The sequence below is a fragment of the Chelonia mydas genome, chromosome 14 (assembly GCF_015237465.2).
Source record: "Chelonia mydas isolate rCheMyd1 chromosome 14, rCheMyd1.pri.v2, whole genome shotgun sequence".
Taxonomy (NCBI): Eukaryota; Metazoa; Chordata; order Testudines; family Cheloniidae; genus Chelonia; species Chelonia mydas.
This window is the reverse complement of record NC_051254.2, coordinates 36,005,107-36,032,077: the sequence shown is the minus strand read 5'-3', so window position 1 is coordinate 36,032,077 and position 26,971 is coordinate 36,005,107. Positions and strand designations below refer to the sequence as shown.

Below are 26,971 nucleotides of genomic sequence, written 5' to 3'. Positions count from 1 at the left end.
GGAGCTCTCCTGAGATACACAGACACAAATGTTCACGGTGAGCCTTCTGGCCCCAGTGAGGATGTGAGTGGTGAGGAGATGCCTGATCTTCCAGTTAGTCGGAGTGCAGGGGACCTGGCAGCTACTGCAGCACCCATATCTCCATCTCAAATGGATGTAACCATGCACATTCCTGAAGAAAAGTGTAGATCAGAGAAGAGTGTGGTGGAGGCGCAAGAAACAGCTGCTCCTGAGTTTAGTTCCTTAAGTCTAGATGATCCAGGACTGTGGACCCACTTGAGCAGTGTTAAGGAAAAGTTAGCATATGTGACTCCATTTTGATTTGGGGCCCACCATTGTCTCAAAGCAAGCTCATCATGTACCAGGAGGAATGTTCCTTAGATACTGCATTCCTGTGAACCCACCCCCCCACCCCCCGTCTCCAGCCTGTCTTGACTCCCAGTTTCTGTTGTCTGTTCCTAACTCCCTGCCTCCTGACCCTTTGATGTGGGCCTCCCATCCTGATAAGAGAAGTTACTGATGCATTGCTTCAGGGACATGGTGGGAAATTGAAGTAACAGTTTAAGCACGGGGAATGTACCTAGCAGGGATAGGTGGGAGATAAGAAAAAGGTTTGTCTATTGGCTGAGATTTCCGATGCACGAGGGCAAATGCTTTGCTAAAAACTATATAATCTTTGTATAACCTACATTCGGGGTCCCCCTCTGACTAGCAGGGCGGCACCACCATGCTCGAGCATAATAAACTTAGTATCTTTGGGAACGCTGCAGTTGTGGACTTTGTTCGTGTGCCTCAGCCTAGACTCGAACTGTGCGTGACCTATCGGGTATAATTCACAGCAGTTTGTGTGCGTGACCTATTAAGTATAATTCGTAACAGCAGTAGCCCGAGGGACTTCCTTGTACTGCATTGGCCTCAACAAGTGAAAAACTTCATGTTCCCCAAAGACAATGAAAAGAGAAGTTTCCATCCAACACATTACTGGCGTGAAATCCCCAATGGTGATAAAGTGGAGAGGCCATGGCTTATGTACTCAAAAACCCAGAATGCTGCATACTGGTTTTGTTGCAAACTCTTCCACTCTAATGTTCTAGCCACATTGGGTTCTACAGAAACAAAGGACTGGAAAAATCTGGCTAGAAATATGGCATGCCATGAGAAGGCAGCAAATCACGAGAGCATTCCATAGGTGGAAAGAGCATGAGATGAGACTAAGGTTAAAGGCCACCATAGATGATCAGCATCAAGAGAAGATTGCATCAGAGTCTCTTTACTGGCAAAATGTTGTGAAAAGGCTCATTGCCATTGTGAGAATGCTTGCTACCAAAAACCTAGCACTGCGTGGCACTTCAGATCAGCTGTATGTGCCAAACAATGGAAATTAACCTTAATTGACCTTAAAATTGTGGAGCTGATGGCTGAGTTTGATGCAGTATTCCATGAGGCTGCTGAATTTTTTAATGTAATTCAAAGCATCTATGTATTTTTCTCGGCATCAACTCATCAATGGCAAATTTTGAAGCAACATCTGGGAACATCCTCTCTGATACTGAAACCACTGAGTGCCACACAATAGGAAAGTCGAGTGGAGGCGATAAAGCCTATCAAACACCAAATTGGGAAGATAGATGATGCCATAGTTGCCATTATGGAGGATTATGCTGTGACAGGAACTGTTCATGGGAGAACAGTGGCAGAGGGAAATGGAATCACCAGAAACATACATCACTTCAAATTTCTGTGTGGCTTAGTGTTGTGGCATGACATAATGTTTGAAATAAATGTTGTAAGCAAGAGACTCCAAGGTGTTGACCTTGACATATCTGGAGCAATGGAACAACTGGACAAAGCAAAGTCATACCTACAGTTTTACCGTTCAGATGAGAGATTTCAAAATGTTTGAAAAGTGCAGAGTTGTTAGAGGAACTTGACACTGAAGCTATTTTCCCACCCATTCAAGGATACAAGTGTAACCCTTCTGCCCGTCAGAGTTGGCAGCAGCAAGGGCCGGGTTCAGTATCTAGGGATTCCATTCCAATAACACAATGCAAAACCGGCTCGAGCCCCCACCCAGTGACCTGGGACAAATATATACCACCCCTGCTGGGTGCCTCCAAGAGGCAATACTTCCCCTCTCGCAAGCACAGAGTCTGAGTGTAGCAAAAAGCCTTTTAATAACAGAGAGAAACAATGTGGCATTTTGTTGGGGAAACACCACCAACAGGATTCATAACACAACCCATGAGCAAAAAAAACCCCCCCCAAGCAAATTGGGGCATGTCCTTTCCCTTTGATTCTTGAGTCCAGCAACCCAAAATCACCCAAAGTCCCAAAACTCCAACGACCCAAAAGTCTCTGTCCCTGGTCAGGGCAGCCCCAGAGTTCAAAAGTTCATCTGCAGAGTTTTACCTCCCAACCTGGGTGGAGGTGGGGAGGAAGAGGTAAGGGGCACCTTACATGATCTGAAGCTGACTGCCCTGCAGCTCCATAGGGCTTTACTCCGATCCGCTCCACCAGCTGCCCCACGAACTGCTCTCCGCTCCGTTCCACGTCCCACAAGCAGCTCCCACCATACCATGAACTGCTCCACCAGCCGCTCCAGCCATCCCGCAAAGTGCTCTACAATATATCTTCAGGCTCCCCCACTACTTAACACAACACTCAGTGATTTCAGCTCTTAGTCAGTTTAGCTCTTTTGTGATTTCAGCTTGTAATAGGAGAGCCTCAGTGCTAGTGCACCATTAGCCCAAAGTGAATTCAGCTCAGCAGCCTGTAATTAGACTCCTAATAGAATCAAAGCTAACTCTGATATTCCACAGTAGAGAAGAAGGAAATGCAATTAACATATAAGGCCCTCACCAGGGGCCCATACCACACTATTAATACCTATCCCCAGCCTCTCCTCATTCACTGGGTTTTGGAACCATGACCCTTGCCTAGCGAGTGCTGCTTAGTTGATGGTGAGTCCCTCCATCATAACAAAAGGCCGAGTACAGTTCCACTGTCCTTGATTCACATAATCAGGATAATAGTTTATTCCTGCCCCAATAACAGAGAAACTGGGGCTCCTACAGCAGCCAAAGTGACCATCTTGGCATGGGGGGTGTGCCTATGCAAATGAGATCAGCCCCTGAAGTTCTTTTCCACAACCCACCATGACTCGCCACCAGATGTCAGGGTAAAGCTCATCCTGACTCTGCTTACACAAGAGTCACCGCAGAAGAAGACATTTTGATGATGAGGCATGGGATAATCCCATAAGAGACCCCAAACAACAATTCAAAGTTGAATTCTTTAACCAGGTGCTAGATTGTGCAATACAGTCAGTTGAAGAACATTTCATGCAGCTCAAGGAACACAGCAATATATTTGGGATGTTGTATGATATTCCAAAACTCCTCACTGTACCTGAAGAAGACCTACACCAGCAATGCAGAGCACTAGAGACAGTGTTGACACATGATGACATGCGCGATATTGATGCAGTGATTTAGGTGATGAACTGAAAGCCCTTTCAAGATACTTTTCAGCAGGATCAACTCCAAAGGCTGTCCTGGAATATATGTGCACAAAGAAGATGACCCACCTCTTTCCAAATGCTTTTGTTGCTCTGTGCATACTTCTAACACTTCCTGTAGCAGTTGCCAGTGGAGAACGCAGCTTCTCCAAGCTGCAGTTAATAAAAACACATCTGTGCTCCACAATGACACAGGAGAGGCTGATCGGCCTTGCAACCATCTCAACAGAGCATGAGCTGGCCCAGACTGTGAACCTTCAGCAGGAAGCAGTTCAAATCTTTGCAGCCCAGAAGGCACGGAAAGCACCACTTTGATTATTCAAACAGATAAAAATGCCAGTGTTTACTCTGCAGACAAGAAAAGTTACATTTCTGTTCAGGCGTTTGAAAGTTAAGTGTTACTTAAAATTTTGGAACAAGGCATTTTAAGTTGTTAATTCAATGCTACGAACTGCTGCCTGCACAATTTGCGACCTGTAGTTGCTACTGACATCTCTATTCTCCCTTTTACTGCCATGAAACAATTTGCTGCCTTTGCCTTTCCCCATCCTGTCGTCCAGAGGGAGCATTCCCATCACAATTTGCTACCTGTCACCTTTCCCCATCTCCTGGCCAGGGGTAACAAAGCGCGATGATGGGGTTCCCCTATCATAGTAGTGCTACCTCTCCCTTTCCTCATGCTCTGGTCCAGGGCAGCGCATTATGACAGACGGGGGCATTCCTGTCACCATTTGCTACGAGTGTGACATTTCTATTTTAAATCTGGACACAATAAAGTACCTCTGTGACTGGGAAAAGTGTTCTACAGCATTAAACCTCAGGGCGAGTGTTTGTAAACCCCAGAACGAAGGCGGTGTTATTTCTTTATTAGTCTCGGTCCATTACAGATTAGAACACAGAGTTTAATCTGATCAGCGTTTAAATTCTTGTAGTGTATTTCGCGCAGCTCCCCATGCTCTCCTCCAATATGCGATAAAAACTCTATCGGGGTTGAAAATATTTACTAGAGCTCTGCTCCGGACAGCTCCAGCTGAATTTAAGCCCTGAATCCGAAAATCGACCCCCTGCTCGCCTGTCTCCCATTCTCATCCTCAGGGTTGGCTGCGGTGGCCCATGACTCCAACTCCTCCGGTACCCATGGGGCTCGGGGGTGGCACGGCATCACCGCAGAGGACAGCGTGCAGCTCCTTGTCAAAGCAGCATGTCTGTGGAGCCACATCAGAGCGACTGCTTCCCTCCCTCGCCTCCTGGTACACCTGGCGCAGCTCCGTGGCTGTCACATGGCAGTGCTGCGGGACCCTCTTCTAGCCCTTCTCCCCCACGCTCCGAGCAATCTGCTCACTGACGTCCACATTTCTACGCTGGATCGGAGCCGGGCCTGCACAGCCTCTTCTCCCCACAGACCCAGGAGATCCACCACCCCCTGAGCGGTGCCGGCAGCAGAGCACTGGGAGCCTTGAGCCTGCTCAGCTGGGCAGTTGCTAGGTGAGCTCTCCATGCAGAGCAAAGAGGAAATGGAATTTCAAAAACTCCCAGTCCTTAAACAGGAGGGGCTTGTTCCTGTAACCCTGGCTGATGGGCAGCGGAGTTCAAAACAGTGACCAGAGTGGGTCACAATGGGGCATTGTGGGACACCTCCTGGAGGCCACTTAAACTGATGTAGGTAATGCAGCGTATACACTGCCACTGCGTTGACCTAACTATGTCGACGTAAGCTGCACCTCTCTTGGAGGAGGAGTTATTCAGTCGACATAGCAGGCGAGTTATGTCGGTGGGAGGAACACTGTAGTATGGACGCTGGTGTGCTGGGAGTCTCCCTCACCCAGCCCTGGCCAGGATTCTGCTGGTATTCCAGGCCTAGCTCAGTTTTGGAAACAGCTTGTGTTGGAGGGGCTGCATCTCACGCACCCCTTGACCAAATGACTCCAGATTTGTACCCCTGACGCTTCCCTCTGCCCTCAGGTGGTGGATCAGGTTTCTAGCCACTCAGACTGCGAATGTGAACTTAAAGAAAAAGGGATAATTTGGTTTGGGAAAGAAACGCTGCGGCAGCACCATGGTGCGGCCAGGTGCCAGCCCATAATATTACTGCAGTTGATGATGTGAGCTGGCTACTTTATTGCCAGTTTCCTTCTGTTCCTCGGCAGCTGGAAGTTGCCAACAGATTTCTTTCACAGCGAGGATGCTGTTGCTTCTTTTCTTGCCCGGGAAAGCGTCGCTTGATTCTTTGATTTTATTTACTCTTTCCTCAAGCTTTGCTTTTAGAGCTTTCGCTTAGAGTTACCCAGCTGCTTTTCTTCAAGCCCCTTCAAGGCATTTGCTGGTGGGTCTGTCTAGCCTTTCAGGGCAGAGCCGTACAGATCTAGTACCCTTGTGACAAGTCCATGACCAGAAGATAGAAATAAACTTTATTCTGTGAATTTACTCATCTGAATCTACAGCATCCAAATAACTAAACAGAGCAAAATAGGAGCATTGAGCTGGGAATTGGAGGGAGAGGGAAACACCACTATGGTTTTCATATTCAGAAGTAAAGAGCAGAGGACTTTGATGGATGACCAAATGAGTCAGAACTTAGGCCAGGTCTACACTATAAACTTCCATTGGTAGAACTATATCGCTCAGGGCTGTGAAAAATCCACACCCCTCAGTGAACGCAGTCGTACCGACTGAACTCCTGGGGTAGACAGCGGTACGTTGACGGGAGAGCTTCTCCCCTGGACATAGCTACCGCCTCTCTCAGGGTGGATTAACTACACTGATGGGAGAAGCTCTCCTGTCGGCATAGGAGCGTCTTCACTTAAGCATTACAGCGGCGGAGCAGCACCGGTGCATTTGTTCTGCTGCAGTATTTTAAGTGTAGACCTGCCCTAAGACAGGCAGGCTCTGCTGTGACCCTGAGAGTGGCTCCTGGTGTCTGCTGGTTGGCCAGTTTTTGTGTGCCTGGAGGATCACAGAGTTACAGAGACAGGCATGTAAGAGGGTCGGGAAACTCCATTCACCAGTATAATGCTAAGCAAGTCAGTCTTGTCCTCTCTCATCATTTTATTGTGAGTCTCGCAGCACTTGGTGTTTTTCTTAAAGTCCCAGCAGCTGGAGTAGATAGATTGCAAGGCAACCTCAGATTATACTACAGATACATTTCCAGCCTTCACGTTTGTGTAGCAAAGATTGAAAATCAAACAAGAACACCCCAAAAGCTGGGAAACCAGAAGGCAAAGAAAATAACACAATATTTAAAAAGATTTTAAGCCAATCTCATGATTCTGGGGGGCCTGACACAGTTTTTGAATGCTTGAGGCTGGCAAGACTGTGATTAGAATGGCAAAGTGTGATAGCTGTAATTTATATATTACCTATGTCTTTGCTCTACTTTAGATATCTCATATTGAGTGATCCTGCTCCTCTGTCACAGGTTAATGATATGCCTACCAGTGACCATATCTGTTCCTACTCTGAATTCTACACGCCGGCTCCCAAAGAAGGGGATGATCTTCCCAGTGAAAGAAGATGTGAAAGTAAAGATCGGCTCTCTGCCAGAAGATGTAACGTAATAAAATGTAACTTTCTCCCCTTCATAATCCAGATAAACCCCAATGTTACTGGGGCTACGAGGTAGGGCCAGAGGAGTCTCAGGGGAGGTGAGGGCCGAGTACCCATTCCCTGTACTCTGCAAAGCCCAGATCCCCTCCTCTGGTTACGGCTTTTCGCTCCCTCACGATCACAGACTCTTTGGCAATGCCCAAAACCCAATTACGTTTGTTCCCCACCTCCACTTGCCAGTAACATCTCCCTGAGGTGAAGCCCTTATAGCCCAGCACACAGGCAGCAGGGTAAAACCTGTTCTGTGTCACTACATATCCCGTGTCTTGGTATTTCTGTATCACACTCTCATCTGTGGACATGACGGAACAGGAATTCCAGGTCTGGATCCGGAGTGGCCTGCACTGCACGAGGGGAGAGAGAGACAGGAGGAGTGTTAAGGTCTGTCCTCACTGCAGAGTTAACCCAGGCGCTTACTCGGCTGCTAACTCTAATGCCCTTCCTGTCCAGATGCATAAACACCTCATCTGAGTTCAGGGCTGCTTTCCACCCAGCATAGGCATAGACTCCGTGGGTGCTCCGGGGCTGAAGCACCCACAGAAAAAAAATAGTGGTGCCCAGCACACCGGCAGGTCCTTCCGATTAGCTCCTCCCCCTCTACCCAAAGCACCTCCCACCCCGATCAGCTCCTCCCCCTCCCTCCCAGCGCCTTCCTCCTGCCACGGATCCATTGTTCAGCAGTGGGCAGGAGGTTCTGGGGGATGGAGGGGGGGGGCAGAAAGAGGCAGGGGAAGGGGGCAGAATGGAGCGGGGCAGGAAGATGGGGCGGGTGGGGGCTTGGGGGAAGGGGTGGAGTGGGGGTGGGGCCTGGGGCAGAGCAAGGGTCAAGCACCCCCTGGGAACTGGGGAAGTCGGCACCTCTGTGCAGGCTAAACCACTCCAGTGCTGAGAGTCAAAGAGTCTGAGGCCAGAAGGGACCACCACGTCATCTAATCTGACCCCCGTATATCACAGGCCACCAACCCCACCCAGCACCCACCTAACCCAGCAACCAACATTAGCCCAAAGCATGACAGCCTACAGCCGACCGTGCTATGATGTGCCACAGGCAGAGAAGAGGAGGCACGAGGGTCACCAGTGCCCGAGGCCCCGCAATGCAGGGAAATGATTTGGTGAGATACCCCCACATAATCCTGGCACGTCACCCGCATCCACATGCTGCAGAGGAAGGTGAAAAGCCTCCCCTAACGCCACTGCCAGCTTGACCTGAGGGAAAATAGCCCTCCAGTGCCTTCCCCAATTCCCCCGTGAAAGACAGACCGGGTACCCCACGAATCACTGGGAAAGAAACTCAGAATAGCTCATCAGCCAGGGGATGTGCTCCCAGAGTCCTAGAGCCTCAGCAGCACCTGTGAGGACCCAGTAAGTGAGGTCAGGCTCAGCAGCATGGCTCCTTGCACCCAGCCCAGGCTAACCTGGGTGCTGAGCCCCAGGTTCACTCTGCAGTGCAGACAGACCCTTACAGGCAGAGCTCAGCCCTGGGGGAGGCTAGGACCATTTCTCAGCTCCCCAGTAGCCCCGGGCTGGCTGGGGTGGGCCAGAGTGTCAGTCCTGGGGAGCTGCCTGTTGGCTGAAGCTGAGCAGGAAATTCCCCATCGTTCCCGCCAGGCAACAAGGAGGTATTGTTAGGAGGGTGTGAGACACTGGGATTTTTTTTTAATGAAGCCTATATGTGCCTCAGTTTCCCAATATGCAGCGTTTTACCCAGTGGGTGAAATGGGGTGTTGCTCTCAGGGCAGGCTAAGCTGCCCACGTCACTATCTGGGGCCTGAGGTCCTCAGCAGACAATGGCAAATCCAATTGCCCGGACATAGAAACATAACGATCAGCAACCCGGAGACCTACGGCCTTCCCCGCCTCTGTGGCTGAGCTGCATCGCCCCGGCTCGGGAACAAGGGACTAGAGGTGGGGGAGGGGTGAAGCGGAAGTTACGTGTTGGCTGCAGGAAGCAGTAGGGGGCAGAGGAGCTGACTTCCTGGGGGGTGCTTGACCCTCGCTCTGCCCCAGGCCCCACCCTCACTCCACCCTTTCCCCCAAGTCTCCACCCTACCCCGCCTCTTCCTGCCCTGCTCCTCCCCCTGCCCGAACAGTTGATCGCGGTGGGTAGGAGGCACTGGGAGGGAGGGGAAGGAGCTGATTGGCAGGGCCACCAGCGGGTGGGAGGGGAGGAGGGGGAGGATCTGATCCACGGGGCTGCCGGTGGGTGCTGAGCACCCACTATTTTTTTCCCATGGGTGCTCCAGCCCCGGAGCACCTACAGAATCGGCACCTATGGTGGGGGGCACACCTGGGAGTCTGAGAAAGCAGATCAGATGGACAGGGAGACAGAGCTTGAACCACAGGATTTGCACTGCGGGGCTGGGCACCGGCTCCCCAGAATGGACTATACTGTAACCTTCATTTCTCTGAGCTAACCAAGGTCTTCCTGTGCTGTGGTGCAGAGCAGGGGACTAATAACCCCAGGGGCTTGACAGTGACAGCGGTGGCTGAGTGTCACTGCAGGTGCTTGCAGAGCGTGCTTGCTCCCTAAGATCACAGAGGGCTCCCGCAGGGGTCTGTCTCAGCTGGACACACTGAGCCACAGCTCATGTTGTGAGGCAGGAGAGCTGAAGGCCCAGAGGTCCAGCCTAAGGCGTGGGTGAAGCCACGTGGCTTACCCTGGAGTAAGAGGGGGCTGATGGTGGGGGTCTGGCCCATCGAAGGGGCTCCTCCCAGAGACTGTTCCAAAGTGGGGGTTGTAGCACGAATCCTGTGGATCCGCAGCAGAGGGGATCTCAGTCTCCTCCCCCGCTCCCTCACCCTTGCTGGGGGTGCTCCACATCCAGCAACAGAACAGAGCAGGGGAGGCAGCAGGCACCAGGCAGAGGACGTTAACAGGGACACCAGCTTCAGCTTTTCATGCATTTCCATGCTGCCCTATTCCTCCCCCATCTCCTGGTGGAAAGTCCCCAGCCCAAGAGTACAGCACATGGGGTGAGAACCCCTCCACCCGCTTGGACCAGGAGAAAGTAGCAAGCAGCCCTGCTGGAGAGACACTGGGCTCTCTGGTGCACTGGGAATTCGACTTCTCGGTGGCACTAAATGTCCACACCCAAGGGATGTGTAACAGTCATCCAATGCACTACACTCATTTTGGGGAGGGAGCATGGTCTAGAGGTTAGAAGCCAGGACTCCTGGGCTCTATTCCTCTCTGCTGCTGACATGCTGTGTGACCTCAGGCATGTCCCTTCCTCTCTCTGCAGTCCAGCTTCCCTTTTTGTCAAATGGGCATAAAAGATGCCAGGTATTCAGATGCTGTTGTGGGGGGCCAGATAGGTAACTATGAGATCAGAAGAGAACCCCTTCCCCAGCCTGCAGTGGTGCTCATGGGACAAGGACGGGGACACAACATGGTTGCAAGTGTGGTGTTCAGTAATCCTGCTGGGAGCATGATGTTTGAATGAAACCCTCTTTATCCAGGGTTCTGTATCACAGAGCTTCTGCTATGCTCCTCCTTCCTGTCTGGGAAGCCAAACCACTTAAAGGGACAATTCCCAGTACCACAGGGAGCACCAACCCCCAGGGAGAGATAATACTCCTTGAACTGATGAACCTATCTTCCATGAATTTATCCATCAATGGCTATTAGTATCCTGTCTTCCAACAGTGGCCAATGCCAGGTGCTTCAGAGGGAATGAACAGAACAGGTGATCATCCAGTGATCCAACCCCTGTTGCCCATTTCCAGCTTCTGGCAAACAGAGGCTAGGGACACCCTCCCTGCCTATCCTGGCTAATAGCCATTCATGGACTGATCCTTCATGAATTTATCTAGTTCTTTTTTGAACCCTGTTATAGTCTTGGCCTTCACAACATCTTCTGGCAAGGAGTTCCACAGGTTGACTGTGTGTTGTGTGAAGAAATACTTCCTTTTGTTTGTTTTAAACCTGTCGCCTATTAATTTCATTTGAAAAAAGAAAAGGAGTACTTGTGGCACCTTAGAGACTAACAAATTTATTTGAGCATAAGTTTTTGTGATCTACAGCTCAAAGTGACCTGTAGCTTATGCTCAAATAAATTTGTTAGTCTCTAAGGTGCCAAAAGTACTCCTTTTCTTTTTGCGGATACAGACTAACATGGCTGCTACTCTGAAATTTCATTTGGTGACCCCTAGTTTTTATGTTATGAGAAGAAGTAAACAACACTTCTTTATTTACTTTCTCCACACTCGTCATGATTTTATAGACCTCTATCATATCCCCCCTTAGTCGTCCCTTTTCCAAGCTGAAAAGTCCCAATCTCATTAATCTCTCCTCATATGGCAGCTGTTCCATACCCCTAATAGTTTTTGTTGCCCTTTTCTGAACGTTTTCCAATATATCTTTCTTGAGATGGGGCAACCACATCTGCACGCAGTATTCAAGATGTGGGCATACCAGGGATTTATATACAGGCAATATGATATTTTCTGTCTTATTATCTATTCCTTTCCTAACGATTCCCAACATTCTGTTTGCTTTTTTGACTGCCGCTGCAGTCCTGATTCTCTGCCTGGTTCAGTGCTGGCCTTAGCATGGTCTCCCACCAAGGGACCTTCCACAGCTGGGGATGGATGGAGCCCAGCACGTGAGTCCATGCTCCTGACGCTAGGGTGAGAGGGAAGTATAGCACAGGAACTGGTGGGAGACGCTTCCTTAACTCTTTATTTCCCAGTTTTCAGAGGTTGAAATATGGGTTCCTTTCACGTTCTGGGAGAGTACAAGGCACTGATGGTCAACCTGCACTCTGCGTTAATGACGTTTTCCAGCAGTGAAGCTTGTCTTTCATATAAAAAATAAAAATAGAGCAAATTTCTAGTCCTTATAATTGCCGAGAGAAGCAGAAAAATGTGACCTGAGTGTGCCCTAAAGGCTGATTATTGGACCTAAAAAATGTACCCTACTTTCCAATTGTAAATAGTATGTGCACGTTCATACATCACTAAATGGGAATGGGAGATGGGCTGGATGATTCCCTGTTCTGTTCATTCCCTCTGGGGCACCTGGCATTGGCCACCGTCGGAAGACAGAATACTGGGCTAGATGGACCTTTGGTCTGACCCAGTCTGGCCGTTATGATGTAATGGTTCCTTCTAACCTTGGAGTCCATGGCTCTGTATTGGTGGAAACCTCTCTTGTTTGAATTCAGAAGTGTCTTCTAAAAAATTAATCTGGAGATTTTAATTAATATTGTTGTAGGAAAATATCCTTATAAAAACTTACCCTCTTTCTCTGCCTTTGAGATCAGAAAGTTCAGTTGATAGGGCAGGGTCTCTAGGAGGAAGAAAAGATCAGAGGAGAGGTGATTTCCCCCTTTCTTGTGGGAAAATAGCCTCATGAAAACGGGGCTGGATTCACAACGAAACTTAGGCAAGCGATGCTTAGCATCACAACACCCAACCCGTGTATATAATGTCTTCTGCAGCTTCCACAGTATGCATCCGATGAAGTGAGCTGTAGCTCACGAAAGCTCATGCTCAAATAAATTGGTTAGTCTCTAAGGTGCCACAAGGACTCCTTTTCTTTTTAGAAAGTCACTGTGATTTACAAAGCCAGAGTCAGACACCCAGGCAATCTGCACCATGAATGGGGAGAGAGATGTGCCTTGGAGTGAGCTTCATAAAAGCCAGCATGCTAGGCGACTCCCTGCTTACGCCAGCCAGTGGGAAATGCCAAGGTGTGGGGGGTGCTAAGCCCCGGCCCTCTCAGGGAGTTCGGCGACCGAATCTGGGCAGCACTGTAGGCGCCTCCCTCGGGGTGGGATTCTCAGCTGCGAGCCCTCTCTTGATGACCAGCACCTGTGCCATTTTTTGGTAAGAAGCCTGGCGGGGGAAGGAAACCCACCTCGCTCATAACTTTTAGCCCCGTGGTTAGAGCACTCAGCTGGCCTTTGGGAGACCCCTGGTTCAAGTCAAGCCTGTGCCACAGAGGGAGCAGGGATTTGAAATGGGATCTACCACCTCTCAAGGAGCGCCCTAATCTCTGGGCTGCAGGATTGTCTGATGCGGGGTGCCCATATGCTCTCCTGTGGGAGAGGTTCCACTGGGGATAATCAATAATACATTGGGCCAGAGGCAGAGAGAAATCATGAGAACGTCCCAGGTGGTTAGAGCATGCTCTTGGGACGTGGGAGACCCAGAAGCCTGTTCCTCTGCTCAATTATTTATCCACAGTGGATCAGATTCAAAAGGGGCAACAGAGCGGCCTATATCAGACCCCTGTTGGAATCCCTTCTTCCCCTCGGGGGGACAGAGAATTTGAACTGGGGATCTCCCACATCCCAGGTCAGTACCCTAATCACAGAGCTATACATTATAAGGGAGCTCCTCTTTCCCTAGAGCCTGGTTCTTTTGGGTAAGTTCGCATATAAGGCCTGAGTCAGTAAGTGTGCTCAGAGCAGGCATCTCAGATTGGGGCCCTGTAGGTGAGTTAGAAGGAGGAACCCCTTTCTTTCCCCATTTTGTGTATCTCTCTGGGGCTTAGGTGTCTTGGCAGCTGGACTGGAACTGCAGAGTGCACGCACAGAAGCGGAAACATAGGTGCCTAGGGGACTTTTACCGCAAAAATAGAAGTGATGAGTGATTTTAGGCACCTACAAGGTTTGGTTGCAGCTGAGTGGGGGTCTTTGTGAATTCCAGTGTGGTCTGATTCTGGGATTTAGGTGCCTAAAATGGCAAGTAGACCCCCGCCCACCCCAAGTCCTTTTGTGAATCTAGCCCATACCCTTTCTCTCTGCATTTGAGCTCAGTTCATAGGGCCGGGTCTCAAGAGAAAGGAAGGATTGGAAGAGAGGTGATTTCATGTTGTCTGACTCTGGTGACATTCCTACCGCTAATTAATCTAACCGTGATTGAGAGAGACAAGCTTTGGAGCTTACTCAGAGCTCTTCTTCAGGTCCGTGTAGCTCAAAAGTTTGTCTCTCCCCAACAGGAGTTGGTCCAATAAAAGCTACGACCTCCCCACCCTGTCTAATATCCTGGGGCTGACACGGCTGTCGCAGCACGACATGGAACCGTGCTGTAATTCTGAGAGAGAGCCCAAAGGAAAAGACCACAGAACGAGAGGCAGATTGGAATGGGGAGACCTTTCCAGTGATACCAAACTAAAGTGAAATCATCGTCCAAAATATATCTTGCACCTCTCCATCTCCTGCCTTACTCCAACGATCTCAAAGCACTCGGCGGCATTCACTAATTAGCACAACAAGGTAGGTTGGCCATTATTTCCTCCTTTTTCAAGATGGAGGAACTTGAGGTACAGATTCTGGCGATTTTCAAAAGGCTGAGGCCACGTGGTGGCCAACTCCCATTGACAGTCAGAGAGAGATGGGGCCTAAATCCCTTAGGTCCCTTGGAAAATCCCAGCCATGGAGGTTAAATTCAACATTTTCTAAAACATCTGGTGATTGTGTGTCTCCGAAATTCTGAGTGGCCAATTTTGACACCCATGGTTGGGTCTGAGACAATCCAAGTGGAGGCCTGGCGAACTGGCATCAGCCCTGAGCCCTCCCCATCCCACCCAAAGACGTCTAGCTGTGACGAGCTGAGAACTAATAGGCCAGAGTCCATCTCCTTCCACAGTCAGAGGCACATCTCGATGTGCCATCACCATATCATGAGCCCAAATATCTGTTAAGTTACCTTTGAATTTCTTCAGAGCCTCCTGTAGACAAACATTTCTTTGGGAGGAGACGCCAACTCTCTCGCTCACATCCTGTGGCACAGCCATTAGTTTCTCGAACTTCACCTTCTCACACCTGGAGGGGAGGGGGGAAACACCCTAAATCTTTTCTTTCTGGAGAATGAGCTACCAGAGGCTGCTCTCTTGTGGGCTCAATGAGAGCCTCTAACTCCCACTGGTGAGACAATTCATCTCCTCACTGGAGTTTTTAAATGCCTAGATCCTCCAATGGCAGTTAAAGAGAGTAAGGGGTCCCCAGGCTGCCCCTCAGAGAGAAGGGCCTAATCTCATGGGAAAGGATGCTCCAGTGGTTAAGGGGTTGCTGTAGGACTCTGGAAACCTATGTTCCACTCCCTGCTCTGCCACAGCCTCCCTGCATGACCTCGGGCAAGTCACTTAAGGCTTGATTTTTAAAGGTGCCTCCTGGGATTTTCAAAAGCACCTAACCAAGTCAGGCTCCCAACTGCCACTGATCACAATGGGAGGTGCCTAACTCGCTTAGCTGCTTTGGAAAACCCCACCAAGTGCCTAGCTACGTCTCAGGTGTTTAAATGCCCTGCAAAATCTGACCCTGGGGGGACAATCCCCTTCTAGCATCACGACGCGTGAGGGGGAGTGGGAAGGAGTCACGTACCTGCTCCAGGTGCTTTTGATGTCCTAGAAAAGAGAAAGAGAGTTCAGTCCCACGTGCCACAAGATGGGGATCACTCCTGCTCTACAGGGGACTTGCTTTGCCATCCCTAGTTGAGCTTGAGATCCAGTTCCCTGCAGTTAGCAACTTCAAAAGTCCATTCACAGATTTCGATGGAATGGGACCCCTAAGCACACACCATGATTGTGGGTTTTCTCCTTCTAAATTCTATTTTGCCTGTGCCAATGGCATTTGCTCAAACAGACTGATCAGACGCATGAATCCCTGACTGCCACATGCAACTGCTGTGTCCAGAGCGTTTGCCTTTCTCAATCTAAAAGCTCCATGTATGCAATTCTGCTCAGCAATTCTGGAAGCTGGATTCATTCCCATTTCTTAACAGGCCCTGCAAAGAACTTTGCTTTCCTAATCTCCCACTTCCTAGAAAGTGGAGTTGTGCCTTTATTGCTTTCATATCATTAGGGCCCTTCATTTTCAGTTTTTATTTTAGTTAATTTTTCCTGGGATTTTATCAGTGTTTATTACCACAATAAAAACAGGTGAAAATCAGTGCAGAAAACTATTAAGTTTTCTGGGTAAATATCGGGATTTGTTTTGGTGGATGGAAAGACAGGCAGAAAAAGTATTCAGTAGATTAATGCTCTGAATTCCATTCATCCCTGTGGTTTTCTGCAGAACTAAAACAGAACTCAAAGCACAATGCCCCTCGCCTGAGTTTAAGAAAACAATATATCTGTAATCCCCAAATAAAACGTTTCATTTGAACGAACAGTTTACTGGTGTAGAATCATAGAATATCAGGGTTCGAAGGGACCTCAGGAGGTCATCTAGTCCAATCCCCTGCTCAAAGCAGGACCAATCCCCAACTAAATCATCCCAGCCAGGGCTTTGTCAAGCCTGACCCTAAAAACCTCTAAGGAAGGAGATTCCACCACCTCCCTAGGTAACCCATTCCAGTGCTTCACCACCCTCCTAGTGAAATTTTTTTTCCTAATCTCCAACCTAAACTTCCCCCACTGCAACTTGAGAGCATTACTCCTTGTTCTGGCATCTGGTACCACTGAGAACAGTCTAGATCCAACCTCTTTGGAACCCCCTTTCAGGTAGTTGAAAGCAGCTATCAAATCCCCCCTCAGTCTTCTCTTCTGCAGACTAAACAATCCCAGTTCCCTCAGCCTCTCCTCGTAAGTCATGTGCTCCAGCCCCCTAATCATTTTTGTTGCCCTCCGCTGGACTCTTTCCAATTTTTCCACATCCTTCTTGTAGTGGGGGGCCCAAAACTGGACACAGTACTCCAGATGAGGTCTTACCAATGCCGAATAGATGGGAATGATCACGTCCCTCAATCTGCTGCCAATGCCCCTACTTATACAGCCCAAAATGCAGTTCGACTTTTTGGCAACAAGGGCACACTGTTGACTCATATCCAGCTTCTCGTCCACTGTAACCCCTAGGTCCTTTTCTGCAGAACTGCTGTCAAGCCATTCGGTCCCTAGTCTGTAGAAGTGCATGGGATTCTTCCGTCCTAAGTGCAGGACTCTGCACTTGTCTTTGTTGAACCTCATCAGATTTCTTTTGGCCCAATCCTCTAATTTGTCTAGGTCCCTCTGTATCCTATCCCTACCCTCCAGTGTATCTACTTCTCCTCCCAGTTTAGTGTCATCTGCAGGTGCAATTGCTGAGGGTGCAGTCCCCGCCATCCACCAGATCATTAATGAAGATATTGAACAAAACCGGCCCAGGACCGACCCTTGGAGCACTCCGCTTGATACTGGCTGCCAACTAGACATGGAGCCATCGATCACTACCTGTTGAGCCCGACAATCTAGTCAGCTTTCTATCCACCTTATAGTCCATTCATCCAGCCCATACTTCTTTAACTTGCTGGCAAGAATGCTGTGGGAGACCGTATCAAAAGCTTTGCTTAGAACGATTAGCCTATAAATATTCACATTCGATAATTGGGCCACACCATTTGCAGCGCATATACTCAACTTCATCCTTTTCTCCTGTTTTTGTTTCTTTAACCCTTTTGAATACTTCTTTGTGTTCTGAAATGTATTCTGATACAGATTTTCATTTTTTTCCATTTTAGTGCGTCAAATCTTTAACCCATTGTCCACTAACAGTTTGAAATGTGTACGTGGTGGGCATGAGATTTATCAGTAGGTTCAGATGCACACGCACTTCAGAGCTTGCATGCATGCCTGTTGGTTTATTGTGTGTATCTTCTAGAACAATACCTTCTTACTTCAGCAGGCAGCTTTGCATATACACACAGACTAATGTATTATCGGAATACAGAGATCTCATGCAATGTATTGTATTTTCTTAATAAAACAAGTTTTTTATATATATTTGAATGATACAAAAGTAGGATGAAAATCAGAAAAACCTGAATAATACTTTTTTGTAAAACCCAGAAATTTTTTGGTAAAAATTGATTTAAACTGAAAACGAAGGGGCTTATATAGGATGTATCAAAAAGGCCTGAGATGTCTGCTTTAAAACAGCAAAGCTGTTTCCACACTGGAAATATTAGAAATGTCACATTTTGTTTTCCCTCGCTTTGCTAAAGGACACACTGACAGTCTCCATTGTGGAGTGGGAGCTCTCCAAGAACTTAATAAACTCCAAAGCTAATCAATCAGAATCTCTCCCTTCCCTGGGCAGGGATCTGGGTGTCTCTAACTGTCTCACCTGCAGGAATTCACTTGTTGGCTGCTGACACTTCTCTTCTATCTCACTGATCAGGTCACTGAGACGGGAAATCTCCTCAGACAGTTTGGTGACATTTTCATCCTGTATCTTCACAATTTCCTTGTCCAACTCTTCCAGCTGGGCCAGCAGGAGTTGCTCTTGTTCCTCCAACAACTGCCGCAGTTGCTCAAATTCAGACACAATCTTCTGCCTCTCAGCTTCTATCTTTCCCTGTAATGAAGAGACAAACAGGGAAAGGACAGGTCAGGGACTTGGGTTGCCACATGTCCAGTTTACAACCAGAAAGTCCAGTCAAAAAGGGAACCTGGCAGTGTCCGGTCAGCACTGCTGACTGGACGTTAGAAGTCGGGTTACCCACAGTAACTGGCTTCTACCACCAGGGGGTGGGAAGAACAGCGGCTGCTGCTGGGAGCCTGGAGGAGCACCCAGGGATGGCTCTGGGGGGAGAGAAGTACGGGCAGCTCCCCTGTCCTGCCCCAATCACCCCTCTATCCCTCCCCCGCCCTGCCCCAGGCACCTCCACCACACTGCTAGAGCCCTGCTCAGCTGGCAGGGGGAGGGAGGTGGAGAGAGCAGCAAGCGACAGTGAGAGGGGGAAAGAGGAGCAGGCAGGGCCGGGGCAACCACTAGGCAAACTAGGCGGTCGCCTAGGGCACCAAGTGGTTGGGCGCGGCCAAAAGCGCGCTCCGGGGAGGCGGGGGAGCGGAGGTGAGCTGGGGCGGGGGGTGCGGGGAGGGCCGCCTGCAGCAAGTAACGGGGGGTGGGGGGGTATAGCGCCGCGCAGGGGAACCGCTCCCCGCCATAGCTCACCTCTGCTCCGCCTCCTCCCCTGAGCACCGCCCCACGATGCCGCTCTCCCTCCCAGGCTAGCGGCTCCAAACAGCTGATTGGCACCGCAAGCCTGGGAGGCGGGAGAAGTGGAACGGCGGCAGCGTGCTCAGGGAGAAGGCGGAGCAGAGGTGAGCTGGGGCGGGGAGCTGCCGCATGGCTCCCCGGGCCGAGGGGAGGGGGGAGCTGCCGCACGACTCCCTGAGGGGAGATGGGGTGGCGGGGAGCTGCTGCTGGGGGGCCCGCACATCCGGGTGGGGGAGGGGCGGCAGGGAGCTGCCACGGGGGGGCGCCTCAGGGCGGAGGAGGGGTGCAAGATGGAAGTTTCGCCTAGGGAACAAAAGATCCTTCCACCGGCCCTGGGAGTGGGGGGCGCAGCCACGAGAGAAAAGGTGGAGCATGGGACGGGGCAGGTTCCGGCGTTCAGTTCTCACAAATGAGAAAGTTGGACAGCCTATCAGGGCCATGGGGAGAGTCTGGGAACAGTTCTTAGAGCCCTCTTTTCATTTCACCCTGCTACAAACACACGGTTGAGATTTCAGGAGAACATGCCTGATAGTCTCAGCTGGCCTGAATGAACAACACGTTCCCAAGTGTCTTGGGGACTTACGCCTCCAGTTCCCATTTTCAAAGTGACTTTTGGTGCTGAGGAGCCGAAGTTTCCTTGAAAGTGACTTTTGAAAATAGAACTGAGGGTAAATTTTCAGAAACAGCAAAATCATTTAGGAGCTGAAACCCATTTAAAAAAAGGTATAAGGAGCGGCTTTTAAAAGATATTTAGGTGTCTAAAGAGGCATATAAGCCTCTAGAGGGATTTTCAATATCACTTAGGTGCCTAAGACGCCTTGACTACAGAGGACGTCAGGTGCTACTTAGTTGCTTTTGAAAAATCTCACTAGGCCTCTCTCTGCATTTTAAGCCCCTAAATACCTGTGAGAATCTGGCCCTTAACCACTTGCAAAATTGTAAACCTTAGGCTCCAAAATCACTTAAGCACTTTTGAAAATGTCACCCGATACCTCAAGAATGATGAGTCTTCAGGTCTGAGTGGCTTAGTATTCTGCTGATCATCTAGATTGTTCCAATAGCAGAAAGGTTGGGAGGGGGGGGGGGTGTCTGACTCAGAATCAGAAATACATTGGCAGAGAGTTGTGGAGAAGACGGAAGGAAAGTTCTGCTGGTTACCCGCACAAAACACCAGTTACAACATATACTGTGCAAAATGCATTTTCTCCAGCTCTTACATGTTTCATCTGGCATTTTGTTAATTACATTGTCCCAGAGGAAACCAGTCGTGTCTGGTGGTTATAGATGGAGATTCAGGGGGAGGATTCCAGAGATAGGTACCCAGTGGCTGTTTTGTAAGTGCTATTGATTGTTAATGTGAATTAGGCACCTAATCACCATACGTGCCTTTGAAAAAATCTCCCCTCAAATCACTGTTTGTAGGTCGATTTGGACCCACTGATGTGTGGGGAATAAGATCAGTGCTTAGAGTTGAAACTGGAAGCCAGTGGAGGAATCAGCCCAGAGGGATGAACAACAAAGACCAACAGGATCACACCCTGAAAGGGTGAGTCTACAAGAGGCAAAGTGCTTGAGGTTACCTAATACATCACAGCTAACCCTGATCTAAGCTCGACCTTGCTCCTAGTTAGCACATTTTATCTCAGTTTAACTGGACAAGGTGAACCCTACACACCACACTAGAGTCAAATTAAATTAGGTTTAAAATGTTTGCAGGTCAGGGGCTTACACCAGTATAAAGACGTTACTTTAAAAAGTGATTTGAGGTACATCTGTACTACACAGATGTTACAGCGGTGTGTAGAGGACGTACACTATATGCCCCTGCTAACATGGGCATAAATAGCAGTGTAGATGGCGAGGCATGGCTTAAGCAAGTAGAGTCACGATATGCCTGAACCCTCTGGGTATAAACCCTACACACAGGGCTCTATACGCCTCCAAGCAGGGCCTCCCCCATCTACACTGCAGTGTCCCGCTGCTTCCCCAGTGCCAGAGCCTTTCCCCACCACAGGAAAAGGCTCCAGAAGTGGGGAAAGGCTCCGGCCGCTCTGCTGCCTCCCCCTGCTGGAGCCTTTCATTCACCCCTGTAGCTACACACCACAGCATGGACACAGCCTGCTTTTCACTGTGCTGTGTCACTACACATACCTTACAGGTTGCCCCCAGGGCTGTGCCGTGTAGATGTAGCCATAGCTAAGACAGGCACTGCTGAGTATAGAGCAAGCTTGACACTCTCCCCACACAGAAAGATACCAACTCTGATTGATGCAACTGTTGGACCATAACAATGGGAACCTACCAGATATTCCTGGCTTTGCTTCTCTCCATCCTGTTTCCACTCCAGAAGTTCTTCTCTCTCTTGCTTCAGGGTGTTCAGTCGGGTTTGAATTTGTTCCTGAGGCAAGAAAAACAATGTTTGGGAGGCTCAGGAGCTGAGGAGTCTGTCTCACAGATGCAATGTATATACATTACATGTCCCTCCCAGGCTGTCCCACAGATGGTGCTCATGGCAATGTCACAATTGCCTCTTGAGAGGTGGGAGATTCCAGTTCAAATCTCTTCCCCTCATCAGCCCCTCTCAGCAGCGTCTCCCGTTGTAATCCTGTCAATTACAGGCCAGTAAGCCTAAGGGCTTGTTGATAAGTACAGTGCTGCAGCTGTACCCATACATCTGTGCCGCTGCAGGGCATGTGGTGGAGACGCTCTATGCGGACGGGGGCATAATAAACCCACCTCCACGAGCGGCAGAAGCTATGGTGGCGGGAGAAGCTTTCCTGCTGACATAGCACTGTGCACATGAATGCATAGGTCACTCAGGAAGGTGAAATATTCACAGCCCTGAGCGACGTAAGTTTGGGCGACATAGGCTGTATTGCAGACAAAGCCTAACTTCAGCACCAGGCAAATTGGTTGAAACGATAGTAGAGAACAAAATTGTCAGACACAGATGAACATGATTCGTTGGGGGAAGAATCAACACGGCTCTTGTGAAAGAAAATCCTGCCTCACCAATCTATTAGAATTCTGAGGGTGTCAACAAGGATGATCCACTGGATATAGTGTACTTCGACTTTCAGAAAGCCTTTGACAAGGTCCCACACTGAAGTCTCTTAAGGAAATTAACCTTCTCTCTTGTCCCATGACTGTTTATCTCATGGATCAGTAACCGGTCAAAATATAGGACACAAAGGATCGGAATAAATGGTCAGTTTTCACAATGGAGAGAGGTAAATACCAGGGTCCCCCAAGGATCTATACTGGGACCAGTGCTGTTTAATATAGTCATCAATGATCAGGAACAGGAGGTAAACAGTGAGGTGGCAAAGTCTGCAGACGATACAAAATTACTCAAAGTAGTGGAGTCAAAGCAGACTGCGGACAGTTACAAAGGGATCTCACAAAAATGGGTGACTGGGCAACAAAGTGGCAGCTGAATTTCACTGTTGATAAATGCAAAGTAATGCATATTGGAAATCATAATCCCAACTATACATATAAAATGACGGGGTCTAAGGACCTCTTACCACTCATGAAAGATTTTGGAGTCATCTCTGAAAACATCTGTTCATAAAAGCTAACAGAATTTTAATAACCATTAGGAAAGTGATAGATAAGAAGACAGACACTATATAAATCCATGGTACATCTTGAATACATCATGTAGTTCTATTGGCCCCATTTCAAACAAGATATATTTGAATAGGAAAACGTACAGCAAAAGGAACAAAAATTATTAGGAGTATGGAACAGCCTCCATATGTGGAGAGATTAAAAAGACGGAGTGTTCAGCTTGGAAAAGAGACAACTGGGGTTGGGGTGGAGATGTGAAAGGTCTATAAAATCTTGGATAGTGTAGAGAAAGCGAATAGGGAAGTTTATTTACCCCTTCACATACCAGGAACCAGGGGAAATTAATAGGCAGCAGGTTTAAAAAACAAAGGGAAGTTTGGTGCTTTTGAAAATGTGGTCCGAGGATCTTATTCTGTAATTCACCCAAGGTGAGGTGTTGCAGAGCCACACAAAGGATTTAAAAACACAGCTCCATTCATTTCATGGCAGCTGGGCATCTCAGTCTCCAGTCTCAGCCCTGCTTGCTTTCCTTCTATGCTGTATGTGTCATGCTGCCAGGGAACAGAGAGGCCTTGGGGGCACCAGACTTGATGTAGAGGATTAGGGACTTTGTCTAGACCAGTGGTTCTCAAACTTTTGTACTGGTGACCCCTTTCACAGAGCAAGCCTCTGAGTGCGAACCCCCCTTATAAATTAAAAAACACTTTTTGATATATTTAACACAATTATTAATGCTGGAGGCAAAGAAGGGTCTGGGGTGGAGGCTAACAGCTCGTGACCCCCCCAGGTAATAACCTCATGACCCCCTGAGGGGTCCCAGCCATCAGTTTGAGAGCCCCTGGTCCAGACAGCCCTTTGCCTCCAGCAAATCCTCCAAGTGCTGCAGGGCAATGGGTTGAAGTTGTATCCATTTTCCAGCAGTGTAGACTAGAGCGTCCTGCTCCCATACAAAGACAGGGAACAGTATATGAAGAGATCTGGATGTCAGAGAGTTAAAGCCGAGCAACTTACAGGGAAGGGAGTTTTGGTAAGAGTTGTTTAAAACACTTTTTTAAAAAGTGTATATTAAACTCTGGAGCCTAATGAACACTTGGGAGAAAGGGACTCCTGGTTAAAAATACAACACACTCCCAAGGTTCATAAATATTGGCATGGGGGAAAAGAAGCACTTCCGAGGTGCTCCAGTACTGAGACTCAACGTGGTCCTGGGAATCAGCCATTTTCTTCCTTTAATCTTATTGTGGCACTAATACAGCCCACTTCGTCCTTACAGCTAGAGTGGCGTACAGCACAGCGGATTCTGCCCCGAGGGGATTGCTCTGTCCAACAGGCTTTTTAAGGTTCCAGTCCACTTGGGCTTCATGGGCCCTAGAATGTTGCATCGAGTTTGTGGTTCAAATGGACGCATAAACCCAAAGCAAAACTCCAAAGTATGCATGGTCGGGATGAGAATCACTGGCTCGGGGAGGCTGTCTGCCAGTCCAGCCCTTTCAGCCTGAGGCCCTCACCAGAGCCCCCCACGATGACAGCCAGCCCCTCCGCCCCAGAGCACCAGGCAGTGCAGCCCTCAGCGTCCCCAGCCCCAGGAGCACCGGGTGGCATGAGCACCGGCCGCAGCGGCCCGCAGTCCTGGGCCGCAGGGCAGGCCCCCGCTAACTCCAGCCCAGCCAGGGGGGAAGAGATGCAGCATACTGGCAGGAAGAAAGAGGGCACCTGTGGGTGGTGGGTGGGCAGGGCCATGCAGGGCTGTGCCTCCCCTGACTCCCAGCTCTGCTTCAGGAGCAGCAAAGTGACCAGCCTTCAGCAAGCCAGGGAAAACAGGAATTTGTCATCCTGGTTTTACCTTGAGAAAAAAATTAAGCAGATTAACCTTGTTTTTTTAAAGCAGAAATCTTTCAGTGCATCTTATGCTTCAGAAAGTAGCAGGAAACGAACCCACTGAGAATGCTGCTGACAAGGTTACCTTACCGCTGCTTCCAGGAAGCTGCCAGCGGTCATTAGATAGGAAATGCTCAAGCTGGGCACTACGCCAAGCACCAGCTCTGTCGAAACTCAGCTGTGCTCAGAGGTTTATAATGCGATTGTAAAGCAGTGCGTTGCAGGAGTGATGAGAGGTGGTGTGGTCTAGTGGCTAGAGAACTAGGATGGGCATTGGGAGGCCAGGGTTTAATTCCTGGTTCTGCTACTGAGCTGTTTTGTGAGTTTGGTCAAGTCATTGCCCCTTCCGTGCCTCTCTGTCCCTCCCATTCCTTTGTCTGTGAGGGTGCCCAGCAGATCAGGCCCTGCAGGTGGGAGGGACAGGCGAACACCTGTCCTCACCCAGCTCATGGGTTGGCAGGAAATAGGCAGCCAAAAGCCTCTAGAGGGGCAGCTGTGCACATGCCCAGAGGCAGAAACCAAGGCACTGAGAGAACTTGTACCCTGAACACACAGGCACTGAGTGAGTTTGGGCTTCTCCAGGGCTTGGCAGTAGCTCTGGGGATTGCAGTGGAGCCTAAAACTGGTATTTTAGGTGCCTAAACCCCAGATTTATGCACCTCACTCTGGGGTTTAGGCACCTAAGTACTTTTGTGAATCCCCAGCCTTTGCCTCCCTGTACCTCCGCTCCCTCTCCTGCACTTTGTCCACCTTGACTGTTTAGACCAGTGGTCCAAAAAATGCGGAGTGTGCCCCCCTAGGGGAGTGCAGAGGAAAGTTCGGGGGGCCATGGTGGGGCCCGGGCCAGGCCCCACAGGGGGAAGGGGAGTGCCACCCACACACAGGCGCAGGAAATAGGGGTGCACTGGGGGGGGGGGAGAGGGCGGCTCCGCTCCCGGCCCGGGGGGGCGCAGCTCCGCTCCCAGCCCCGGGCCCAGCTGTGTCCTACCTTGTGCTCCCCGGCAGCCTCCTCTGTGGGGACCACCCTGTGAGCGCGGTGAGCCTGGGACTCCCTGCAGATCACACAGATGAGCATTTGGTCCTGGTTACAGAAGAGTTTGAAAGGCTCCTGGTGCGCTTTGCACAAATCTCCTCCTCCTGCTGCTGCCGCTGTTTGGAAACTCAGCTGCTTGGCGATTTCTACAAAGTTCCCCAGTTGTCTGTTCGGCCTGAGGGTCCTCTGGGGAAAGGTCTCTCTGCACTGAGGGCAGCAGGTGTCTGTATCTGGTCCCTCCCAGCACTGGGCGATGCAGGCTTGGCAGAAACTGTGCCCGCAATCTAAAGACACTGGATCCTTAAAAAAACTCAGGCAGATGGAGCAAGTAGCTTCCTCTCGGAGGCTCTTCAAAGGATTCACGGCTGCAGCCATGGCTCCCGGCAGACAGTCTAACAGGGTAAGTTTCCTTTCCTGCCAGACCCAGCAAGCAGCCTTGTAAAGCAGATTGCCCAACCGGGAGCCAATCACGCTCTCTGGCGGGAATTTAAAAACAAACAAACAAAAAACCATCAACACACCAGAAGCCACGCATCCCCACCCCCCAGCAGAGCCCCCAAGCAAGCAACAGGCGACTTAAAGAAATGAATAGGCAATTACATACACAAAGATGTATGCTGGGAGCGGGCTTGGCAGCTTTCTTTCTTTCTTTTTTTTTTTACAGGTTTAATAATTTTATTAAGATAATGTTGAAATAAGCAAGGGTACAGAGTTCAAGCATAGAAGTTTCTGGTTGTCAGGGGATAAGATACAGATTATCAAGGGGTACAAAATTCGATTTAGGAGCTGGTGGAACAAGGATCACATAATAATCTGCAAACTCCCCAACTGGGGGAAAAAGTTTAACCGGTCAGAATACAGACATCGAGATATGGGGTAAGTTATCCACACAACGGCTATGTTCGGTATGCTGGGTACAGTGAGTGAATACAGGGGTGGGGATGGGTCTACCCTCATTTGGTGGGGTTTAATTTCTACACCACAGAATAAACCCAGGCTCAGATTCAGGTTTAAGGTCAAGACCCTTCCTGTACCTCCTTTGTAAAGCGCTTTGAGGAAAAACGCCATATAAGAGTGTTGTTAGGCTATAGATATTCAGGCCTGTCTGTAAAGGCCTATACTCTAAGAATTTAGGTGTATTCTTATCACTTGGCTAGTTATAGAGGTACAAAAGAGAATCAAAATCACTGTCTGCGGGTGTAAGGGCCTTCTCTTACTGTGACAGTCTGAGGCCCTGTGCTTAGGCTAAGGCCTTTGGCTAAGCAGCAGAGGCAGCCATAAGCTAGGAAGCGACCAGTCACATCCTCACATTCCAAACTAGTCACATTGAAAGAAGGTGCTATTGGGCTGTTAGGAATACAATCCTGTCCTGATAATGCCTATCACCTCCAGAGAAAGGGAAGTGCCTAGAAAATGTAAAAGGAAACAGCATCCTGTCTGGCA

The 26,971-nt window shown here is 49.4% G+C and overlaps 1 pseudogene; it reads right to left on the bottom strand.

Moving 5' to 3' along the window:
* Window positions 1-6,843: 6,843 nt before the first annotated feature.
* LOC119567712 lies at window positions 6,844-25,945 on the bottom strand (annotated as a pseudogene).
* Window positions 25,946-26,971: the final 1,026 nt, after the last annotated feature.